Source organism: Osmerus mordax, chromosome 5 (genome assembly GCF_038355195.1).
Source record: "Osmerus mordax isolate fOsmMor3 chromosome 5, fOsmMor3.pri, whole genome shotgun sequence".
Lineage (NCBI taxonomy): Eukaryota > Metazoa > Chordata > Actinopteri > Osmeriformes > Osmeridae > Osmerus > Osmerus mordax.
In genome coordinates, this window is record NC_090054.1 from 4888029 (window position 1) to 4899352 (window position 11324).

Here is an 11324-nt window from a genome sequence, read left to right on the forward strand (position 1 = left end):
ATAGAGAGAGAATAACAGAGGGCCTAGAACTGAACCCTGTGGTACTCCGTATTTTACAGTGGAGCTCCTGGATGAGCAGCCATCATAGTGGACATATTGTGATCTATCAGATAGATACGATCTAAACCACTGAAGTGACGTACCAGAAATCCCAACATAGTTCTCCATACGTTCCAAGAGAATCTCATGATCCACCGTGTCAAAAGTTGCACTTAGGTCTAAAAGAACCAGGACAGAGATAGAACCCGCGTCAGAAGCTAACAGTAGATCATTGACTACCCTGGCTAATGCAGTTTCAGTGCTGTGGTGGAGACGAAATCCAGACTGGAGAGGTTCAGAGAGAGAGACCTGGTTGAGACCTAAGCTTGGTGTTGTGTTGTCATTTATGGTCAGAAGACTGGTTTTCTCTCCCAATCTGCAGATTGATAAATACACAACAAATGAGTATCAGTCTGGCCCTTCATTAAATCGAGGAGAAGTCTAGCCAACACAGCATAATCAAGGATCCTGCCGACAACGCCAATTGATGAAGAAAGTGTTTTGTCCGTCTCTTCATAAACGGAGTGACTAAGTTCAGTTGAGTTCTGGATTTTAATACGTATTTATCAATCTGCAGATTGGGAGAGAAAACCAGTCTTCTGACCATAAATGACAACACAACACCAAGCTTAGGTCTCAACCAGGTCTCTCTCTCTGTGGAACAAGGGGCAGGCTGTGTGTCCCAGGGCACACCTGTAAGGTGCAAGCCCCAGACAGGCTTACCCCAGTGAATTTCTTCCACATGCCCGAGGACCTTGGCTGAAAATGCGCATGGGGTACGTTTGCAGAACCGGCTGCATTGGAGTGATGTCATTCAAACCATGCTCGCCTTCACCAGGGTTGCCAGGGCTGTGTGACAAAACCAGCCCAATGGTCAATAAAACCAGCCCAATATCAGAACTCAAAATATGCCCCTGCCAAACCATATACACTGCTTGTAAGGTCCAACAGCATTGCTATCATTGCCTAATGTATTGTAATATCTACAAAGTAACACCGAATGTTTAGTATGCCAGCATTAAAAGCAGTTTTCAGGAGGTTTTCTCAGACGACTGAGAGCATTAGGCACGTGTGCACATGCACAGTGCATGTGTGTATGTGGGCGTGTCCCATGTCCATGTGTGTAGTGCTGATCTGGAGTCAGTTTGGTAGGATTTGGGTATAAATAAATTATTTAATTTAAAATATGGATTTTTATTTAAAGATTTTCGTGTAATTTGCATGCAAAATAGGTCTACCCGAACCAGCGGACAAAGAATTCAACCTGCGGCAACACTTCAAAGGTAGCCCAATTCCGCAGGAAAACCGCGGACCTGGCAACACTAGTCTTCACCCACAGTTAAACTAGGAACTTTGCGTTAAGCACTGATGTGTATATACACTGATTTCTAGAGGCGGGATGTCGTCACTTTTCCATAACATAATCGAAATGCATTGTGAGAGATGTAGTTTATGGTCAATGCACGCTGTAAAGCAGCGTAGACTTATTTCAATACACCATTTAAGCTCCCGCTTAAATGACGTGGCGGGCCACATTTGACTCAGTTTAAATGATTAAATGTGCTCTTGTAGTAAACCCAGTAAACATTATTTTATGTATACAGCCCTGCAGTATTATAGTGACATACAGGGTATTGTGTCTGAAAAGTGAACTTAAAGAAAACTGTTACATAACTTCTACGTGGGAACTGAAGTACTCCTGAATTGTTTCTGGAGGACCTTGTTATCTGGACATGTGTGAGATGCAGAGCACAGACGGCTGTTCCTATGGGACAGATGCAGCTATAACAGGATCAAATGATGCATGTGTGTTCATGTGTGTGATGTGTGGGTGTGTTTTGAAAGTGTTTGTGTGTGGGGTAGGGGTCTGTGTGTACGTGGGTTTAGGGGTGTGTCTGTGTGTGTGAGATGAGTGTGTCTGTGTGGCGGGGTCTGTGTGTGTGTGAGAGAGCGCGTCAGTCAAAATGCGGTCATTGCTCTGACTGAGTGAGAGAGGGTCCCAGGAGCTCCTGAATTGACATACACGAGGGGTAATTGTGCATGAAGTACATACGCGCACACACACACACACATTCAGTACTTTACCTGGCCTGCCAGTTTCCAATGGCAACGGACCATGCAGCGTGAGGGCGGAGCTGGCTAGAGTGTCACACTGTGTAGAACTGTGAAGAAGAGTTCTTCAGGTGATCACGCAGAAGGAGACTACACCGATGAACATGGATCATGGAGGCTCTTAAAGTCTTTTCAGGCTCAGCGTGATTTGGGTTGCGTTCGCCGCTGGGTTCAGCGCACAGCCGACCAGGAGTTCAGGGAAATCATGGAGGACAGAGCAGAGTTTTCAAAACTTCTAACTGGACTACAACGCCATTTTGTTGTCGCAGGCAATGAACATGTATCTGTCCTTTGCTAAGAAGCACATTGCCTTTCTCCAATCTACCTGACTGGCTAACACACCTGCCATGCCTACTTGGTTGGAAATGTGTTTCTGAGCTATGTCTTCCCTCCTGAGGTCTCTGGACACCTTTAAACTTGTGCACTTGGGACTTAGGTTGGGTACCGAAACCCGGTTCCACTATGGAACCGGTTCCTACGCAACCGGTAGGAATCGGACCGGATTAGAACACAAATTTTGGTTCCTCATTTCGGTTCCATTTGTGTCAACTGAAATATTTTCCATCTGGTGCTCCGAAACGGATGTCAAAATATCACTCTTTCTCTGTAGTCTACCGTTAGATAGCTACCGTAAATGTATGCTACTTAAAATGCCATATTTTCCCTCTGGGCTCACCAAAACAGACGTAAAAGCATATTAACCATTCACTCCATGTAATCGCTAGTAAACATGTTACACTTGCTCTGCTAATCTATCATTAGCTAGCTAACTTTTTGTGCAAGTTCGCCACACCACAGAATAATGTGTTATTAACTACCCATCCAAATTCAAATGAAAAAACCCCACTGATAAGTATGTTAAATTAGGCTTTGAAATCGTAAGAAAATCAGTACTCTTCTCTGTTCGAGACTGGGGGGTCGTGTCGCCTGAAGGCACCACCTCTCTCAAGTAAGCTACCTACGACCCAGATAATGGATGCTACGTCAAACCGAAAAAAACTGTATAGAATTAGAATGTATTTGTTCAATGAGTGAAACATCCAGATGCATATAAATGAAATGTTCCCCTGAGCTGTAACACAGGTGTAAAAATTGACACCAGAGACAGCAGAGAGTGAGCTCTCCAACTACTTTTAGCACATTAGCTACCATTTCACCAAAATACCATCATTCTACACTGAGTAGCCTAATATCAAGTTAGCGGTTTGCACTAACTCATAGCAGAGATACCTCTGGAAAAGTTATCTAATATAATTATAACAAGCACACAGAACTGAGTGATGAACTGCTGGCGGCGGTGGATGGTCCAGGTGTGATCGGAGGATGAACGGCCGGAGGGGCGATGCTCGGTACGGCTCTGCGCTGCAAGAGAAGCCGTGTGTTGGTGAACCCCGTCTGTCTCTGGTCCATGTTAAAACTGTCCGCCGTGAAATGGTCAGTGCAGAGGCGGCTGTTGGAGTTTATCCGAAGCTTTCCATGAGCGTGGCTCTTCACAAAATCTATCCACCTATTTTTCCTTTCATTATCAATACATTTACATTTAGTCATTTAGCAGACGCTCTTATCCAGAGCGACTTACAGTAAGTACAGGGACATTCCCCCGAGGCAAGTAGGGTGAAGTGCCTTGCCCAAGGACACAACGTCAGTTGGCATGACCGGGAATCGAACTGGCAACCTTCGGATTACTAGCCCGACTCCCTCACCGCTCAGCCATCTGACTTCCCAATAGGGAACTTAAATGGCGTTGCAGCACAGCTGGAGTTACATTTACATTTAGTCATTTAGCAGACGCTCTTATCCAGAGCGACTTACAGTAAGTACAGGGACATTCCCCCAAGGCAAGTAGGGTGAAGTGCCTTGCCCAAGGACACAACGTCAGTTGGCATGACCGGGAATCGAACTGGCAACCTTCGGATTACTAGCCCAGTTCCATAACCGCTCAGCCACCTGACTCCCTGTTCTTGCATCAGGGAAGATGCAGTTGTGGGTGGTGGGAGACATCCTGAAGCTAGCTAGCTAGCTGATGTAAGCTACAATAACAGTACAGCAGGAGGAGCCATTCAGTGATCTGAAGTACAGTTAGGTCCATAAGTATTTGGACATTGACACAATTTTCATCATTTTGGCTTTAATTTCAGGGTATTTACATCCAAATCAGGTGAACGGTGTAGGAATTACAACACATTTTATATGTGGCCCCCCCCTTTTTAAGGGACCAAAAATAATTGGACAAACTAACATAATCATAAATCAAATTGTCACTTTTAATACTTGGTTGCAAATCCTTTGCAGTCAATGACAGCCTGAAGTCTGGAACCTATAGACATCACCAGATGCTGGGTTTCGTCCCTGGTGATGCTCTGCCAGGCCTCTACTGCAACTGTCTTCAGTTCCTGCTTGTTCTTGGGGCATTTCCCTTCAGTTTTGTCTTTAGCAAGTGAAATGCATGCTCAATTGGATTTAGGTCAGGTGATTGACTTGGCCATTGCAGAACATTCCACTTCTTTGCCTTAAAAAACTCTTTGGTTGCTTTCGCAGTATGCTTCGGGTCATTGTCCATCTGCTCTGTGAAGCGCCGTCCTATGAGTTCTGAAGCATTTGGCTGAATCTGAGCAGATAATATTGCCCGAAACACTTCAGAATTCATCCTACTGCTTTTGTCAGCAGTCACATCATCGATAAATACAAGGGAACCAGTTCCATTGGCAGCCATACATGCCCACGCCATAACACTACCTCCACCATGCTTCACTGATGAGGTGGTATGCTTTGGATCATGAGCAGTTCCTTCCCTTCTCCATACTCTTCTCTTCCCATCATTCTGGTACAAGTTGATCTTGGTCTCATCTGTCCAAAGGATGTTGTTCTAGAACTGTACAGGCTCTTTTAGATGTTTTTTGGCAAACTCTAATCTGGTCTTCCTGAGTTAGGTCCAAATAATTATGGACCTAACTGTAGATAGGTCGAAATGAGTTTTTTGGCTCCTGACCCGAAAACGGAAAAGAAACTGTTCTTCGGTCTAACTCCACATGTTAGTGCGACAAAGTTTTAGCGATTTGCACATGCTTTCAGGAACTCATTTCACACGTATATAATGTACTTAGGAGCAAAACATGGAATTTACTTTACAGGATCTTTAAAGCAGAGGGATGCACCGTGTTTGACAGCTTGCGGACATCAGTCCCTGGTCCCTCAGGAGAGGTGTCGTATATTGCCAGAGAAGGTAAATATGGTCCTTTTTCTGCAAAAGAACTGCTAAAGTTAGAGCTGGTTTAGTTAGCATACAAACTCAACATTCATTTTGTTGTTACTTGTTAATAGTGTAACTTTTATTTATTATTGTTGTGTGTTAGGTGACTTAGGTTGACTTATTATGTATTTAAGTACTTTAAAACAATTAAGTACAGTTAATATATTGTTACATTTAAATAATAAAAAAATTAAAAAAAACTCTATACAAGAGCCTTTCTTTGATGTCATTTTTCAGTTTTTCAAGAATCGGTTTAGGAATCGGATTCGTTTTAAAAGTACCTGTTCGGCAAACGATACCTGTTTTGGTGACTGTAAAGGACTGTATAATTTTTAGCTGGTCTTCAAAAGGTTGTGGCCACCAGGGTGCATCGATCAGAATGCCGACAATATATGCTGTATATGTTTCGCATGGTGGGAGTGGGTTGGTCCAGCATACTGTATTTATACCTTGAAGTGTCTGAATTGTAGAGCCTGCGGAGTCCAAGGGCAAGCTCCTGTGGGTCAGTGTCTGACTCATTGAGCCACAACTCGCTGCTCTCAGATCTGGCTTCTTTAGGCAGGTGGCTGATGACCTCCAGGGTGTTACTGGCCCACTGGCGTAGCTCAAATTCAACTGTAGCCATCGGTGAGGTCAGTTTGTCGACCAAGTGATAGGCTTCTTCCACAGAGGGGAGGCTCTACATAAAATGATCGTTCTGTAGACACTCGAACATCTTCACCTGGCTGACTGTAGTCAAACACATGTTTCTGCAGCGCAAAAATAGCACAACAGGGGCTACATGTGGTGCCAAATGGAAGGACTTGCCATGTATAGATGCTGGGTAGTTCCTCTGTCTTCAGGTCTCGCCACAGAAAGCGCAACAAGGGCTTGTCCTCCGGGAGCAGCCTCACCTGGTGAAACATGCCTTTGATATCACTGCTGACAGCAATGGTATGCTGTCTGAAGCGCAGTAGTACTCCCAGTAGACTAGAACTTAAGGTGGGCCCAGGCAACAGCAGCTCGTTGAGGTTTCCTCCCTTATACATGAAGGAACAGTTGAACACAATCCTGTTCTTTCCGTTATGGCTCACCATGTAATGTGGGATGAACCAGGACTCGGTTGCTTTACTCGGCTCCTCTTTTGACGCTTTAACTGCATAGCCCGCCTTCTCCAGCTTTCCGATCTCTGCACAGTATGCGGATGCTCTTTGAGGGTCTCGCAACAGACGCCTCTCTGTACTTCGGAGATTATCTAGCACCGCCTCCTTAGGTGCCTGAAGTTGTGACATGTTCTTCACCCTGAGGAGGGGCGTAGCGTAGCGCTGAATCCCATCAACTTCTACTCGTGTGGTCTTTGCCTCCAGCAGGCGGACTGCTTCCTGATCCTGCCTGGAGCGTGTGACAAGGTTTTCACTCCTGTAGGGCAGAACATCCAGCTGCCACAATCTCTCTACGTCATGTAGAAGTTTGTTAGTAGGTGAGAGGGTGGAGACGTGCAGACACTGTTGTGGTGTTGCCTTCTGCTTGCTGTACCTGGTCAGCCCCTGAAGTGTCCAGCCCAGCCTTGTCTTCACTGCTGCTGGTCCCCCGTGGGGTCCCAAATGCACAGGCTCCACTGGAGTGATTAAGTGTGTATAATCTGACCCGATTAACAGCAAGGGTTGCACTCTATTCATCGTCTGGAGAGAAAGGCTTCTTAAATGTTTGTACTTCCTCTGAAGTGCCTTTATTGGGTAAGTGTGCTCAGCCAGACCCAGGTGATCAGCAGTGAATGCTCTGTAAATCTTGAAGGATTTCCTTGGATGGTCTACTGGGAAGATGGAGAAAAACACTGCAGTGCCGTGCAGAACAGTACTGAGGATCAGATCTTCCGGCTCGCCAGTCAGCTTAAGGCTCTGCGAGGCTGCAGGGAGGAGAATGGTCCGTTCCGACCCATCCTCAAAGATGGCATATGTCTCCAAGGTGTGGTCACCGTTACGCAGCACTTTACTAACTTTAAGTAGGACCTGGCTGCACCCAGCCCGCCTTTCCACGTACAGGACTTCATTAGTTGTGCTGATGAGGCAGGATGTACCATCAGCTGCAGGATTTCATGGGTTTTCCCCAACTAACATCAGGTCCAGCCAATCATTCCTAAGTGCCGTTGTACTCCCAAGTGAATTGAATGTTACAACGACATAAGTCTGTGCAACACAGTCCTAACGAAAAACAGGAACATCTGCCTGTGTCACACTCACTATTGCAGTCGCAGTGTATCACATGCAAAATACTGTCAGGGGCCGAATTTCTGGTCATCCAAGTGACGTGCAAGGTCCCATCCTCTATTTGCCAACCATATCCATCCATGTTGACAAAAAGCAGCTACCTTATTGGTGTAGAATGATCACGTGTCGAACCGTGCCACCAAAATCCTATTACGCTCTCAAGAAACTAGTTCTGCGTAAAACATAGACGCATCGACAATCGACTGGAATTTTAGCGACAAACGTTTTGTAGCTAAGCACGATTCGTTCTTTTTTGTGAGCTAAAGATTGTGTAGATGCCAGACTGTGGAGCGGGAATCATTTTTGAAAAGACTTTTCGTGGTTCAACTTGCAGCCTATGTGGTTCCTTATCACAACTGATCAAGATGGCCAAAAGTTTGTCTGCTCAGAGGACACTCTAACTGGTTTTGGAAGAGAGAGAAGCTTTTGACGATGAAGTAGAGGAAGAGATTTCAGAATGTGAGGATCACATTTCTGAAAATTCAGAGTCTGACAGTGACTTTCAAGAGGAGGATGAGATTGAGCATCAGCTACTTCAAAAACGAAGACGAGCCACAGGACCAGCCCATCAGCAGCCAGCTCAAGGACCAGCCCATCAGCAGCCAGCTCAAGGACCAGAACAAGACTGTAATCATATAGAAAGGAGAGAAATATGGATGTCCAAAAAAGATTAAATTGAATGGTCTTCTTGCCCAAAAAATGAGCCATCCCGCATGGCTGCCAATGTCATAAGGATGCAACCAGGGCCAACACGGATGGCAGTAACTCATGTGCAGGACATCAAGTCTACTTTTGAGCTTTTCATCACAGATTCAATCCAGAAAATTATTCTGGATTCCACTAATTTGGAAGGAAGGCGTGTGTTTGGAGAGAGGTGGAAGGAGATGGACAAAACCCACTTACATGCCTACTTTGGGGTTCTCATCCTTGCGGGAGTTTTCAAGTCCAAAGGGGAATCCACAGAATCCCTGTGGGATGCGAAAACGGGCAGAGAAATTTTCCGGGCAACAATGTCCCAGGAAAACTTCCACATCATTTCCAGGGTTATCCGGTTTGATAACCAAGACGACAGACCAGCTCGACGGCAGAGAGACAAGCTAGCTGCCATCAGGACAGTGTGGGACAAATGGGTGCGCCTCCCCCTGTTTTACAACCCTGGGCCTAATGTCACCATCGATGAGCAGCTGATGCCATTTAGGGGGCGCTGCCCCTTTAGGCAGTATATACCATCTAAACCTGCAAAATATGGCATAAAGATCTGGGCTGCCTGTGATGCCACTTCCTCATATGCTTGGAACTTACAAGTATACACAGGGAAGCCTGATGGAGGAGCCCCTGAAAAAAATCAAGGAATGAGAGTTGTCCTGGACATGACTCAGGGACTCAGTGGACACTCCATCACATGCGACAATTTTACCTCGTACAAGCTGGGACAGGAGCTCCTAAAGAGGAATCTGACCATGGTGGGAACAATACGGAAAAACAAGCCTGAGCTCCCACCCCAACTGCTGACTACAAAGAACAGGCCTTTCAACTCGTCCAAGTTTGTGTTCACGGCTGACACGTCCCTGGTATCCTATTTGCCAAAGAAAGGCAAGAATGTGGTACTGATGACACTGCACAGGGATGACTGAATATGTGGCCAGGAGCATCAAAAACCAGAGATCATCATGGATTATAATGCCTCAAAAGGAGGGGTGGACAACATGGACAAGCTGGTGACACAGCTGCAGCTGCAAAAGGAGGACCCTACGCTGGCCACTGGTGATATTCTTTGACATGTTGGACATCTCTGCGTACAACGCCTTTGTCATCTGGATGGCAATGAACATAGAGTGGAACAGAAGTAAGCTCCAGAGGAGACGCCTCTTTCTCGAGGAACTGGGAAAGGCACTGGTGAGACCTCAAATCCAGAGAAGACAACATGTTCCAAGAACCCCAGCCTCTGCAGCCATCATGAGGAGGATTCAGGTGGAGAATGCTAGTGCCCCATCCACCCAACCTACAGAACCACCATCTGCAGAGCCTGAAGTAAGTGTGTGATGCTGTTGCAGTATGTCTGACACTCATACCTTGTGAGAGAGAGAGAGAGAGAGAGAGAGAGAGAGAGAGAGAGAGAGAGAGAGAGAGAGAGTGAGAGAGAGGTGTTAAGTAAATGTTAGGTGTTAAGTAAAATTCCAGATCTTTTCATTATTCTAGGTTGCGGCCAGCAGCAACAAAAAGAAGCGCTGCGAAGTGTGTGGACCCAAGATGGATAGAAAAACACAATATACATGCATAAAGTGCAAGAAGTGCATATGCAACACAGTAAAACTCTGCCCCTCATGTGTTGTACAGGCTGGTATGAAAAGACAATGCGTTCAATGGGGCTAATGTGTTGTCTAGACTGATTACTGTGTTCAGCTTGTGTTGTGTAAACTGACCTGAATTGGTTAAATTTCTAATGAAGTTCAAATAGCCTAAATAAAAATCTAGTTATGAAAAACCTTCCTTCATTTGTAAATTTGTTGATTGTTTTTCCATTCTTAATTTGATTATAACTGATTTTCTTTTTTATCACATTTGATAAAAATAAAAAATCACTTTAGTTCATAAATGTGATCTAACAAAAGTAAAGGGCAACTATTAACACTATATGCTGTTTATATTGCTTTTGATTGGGATGAAGTAAACATCTGTTGAGTATTTTAACTTTAAATTGTTTGATTGTGTTGCATTAAAAACCCAAAAATGCAGCGGGTCCAGCAGACCCACGAACACTGGCTGAGTAACTGAAATATGAACACCACACAAGGGTTAAACTCAGCCCGTATATCATGAGGCAGTTTGGACAGGAGCCATGTCACATGTGAACCACAGTGAAGCTCAGTCTTTCCACTGTCCCCAAGCTGGTCTAACATACCCACAAGTGCTCTCACTTTCAGGGCGAACCACTTAACCCTTGTGCTGACTTCGGGTCACATGACCCAAAGGTTCATAACGAACCATGGTTGTGTTTACCCAATACAAAAACAAATCAAAATAATTTTATTTTAACCTTTGCAATGTGGGTGGTCTGAGACAGCCCAATGGTTAAAAGAAAATGCTTCACTTTGTTTTTGTATGCGGTTAAGTTGTCGCAATACTAAAGAATATATTGTGCTTAGTAAAGTTATGCATTGTGGTTATTAAAGTTCTGTCTTGTGATCTGAGAAGTGTGCTCAGGCTTAAACATGGTGTCTCACACAGGGTGTGGGAAGCAGGCTGTTCTTTGTGTCTCTATCTCTTCATTTTCAGAAACAAACCCAATTTGACCCAATACAAAAACAAATTAAAATAATTTTCTTTTAACCTTTGCAATGTGGGGGGTCTGAGACAGCCTAGCTGTTAAAAGAAAATGCTTCACTTTGTCTTTGTATGCGGTAAATCTGTCGCAATACGACGGTGGGTCACAATGACTGATGGGTCAGAATGACCCGAAGATAACACAAGGGTTAAATCCTCAAATGGGTTCTTGATTTCAATATCTGTGTTTAATCATTGGTGTTCGACTGTCCGCATCTCATTTGACTCAGTTACTGCTTGATCATGGGAGATAAGGTGATGCTGGGACTGTAACTCTTTTCTGCTTCAGGACGAGTCAGACCGGCGGGTCTGACTACCTAACCCCTGTTCTAAGGCCCCATTCCCCTGGAGAC

The 11324-nt window shown here is 44.9% G+C and overlaps 1 pseudogene; it reads left to right on the plus strand.

Annotated features, from left to right (window-relative positions):
• Positions 1–8360: 8360 nt before the first annotated feature.
• LOC136943296 (piggyBac transposable element-derived protein 4-like) lies at positions 8361–9690 on the plus strand (annotated as a pseudogene).
• Positions 9691–11324: the final 1634 nt, after the last annotated feature.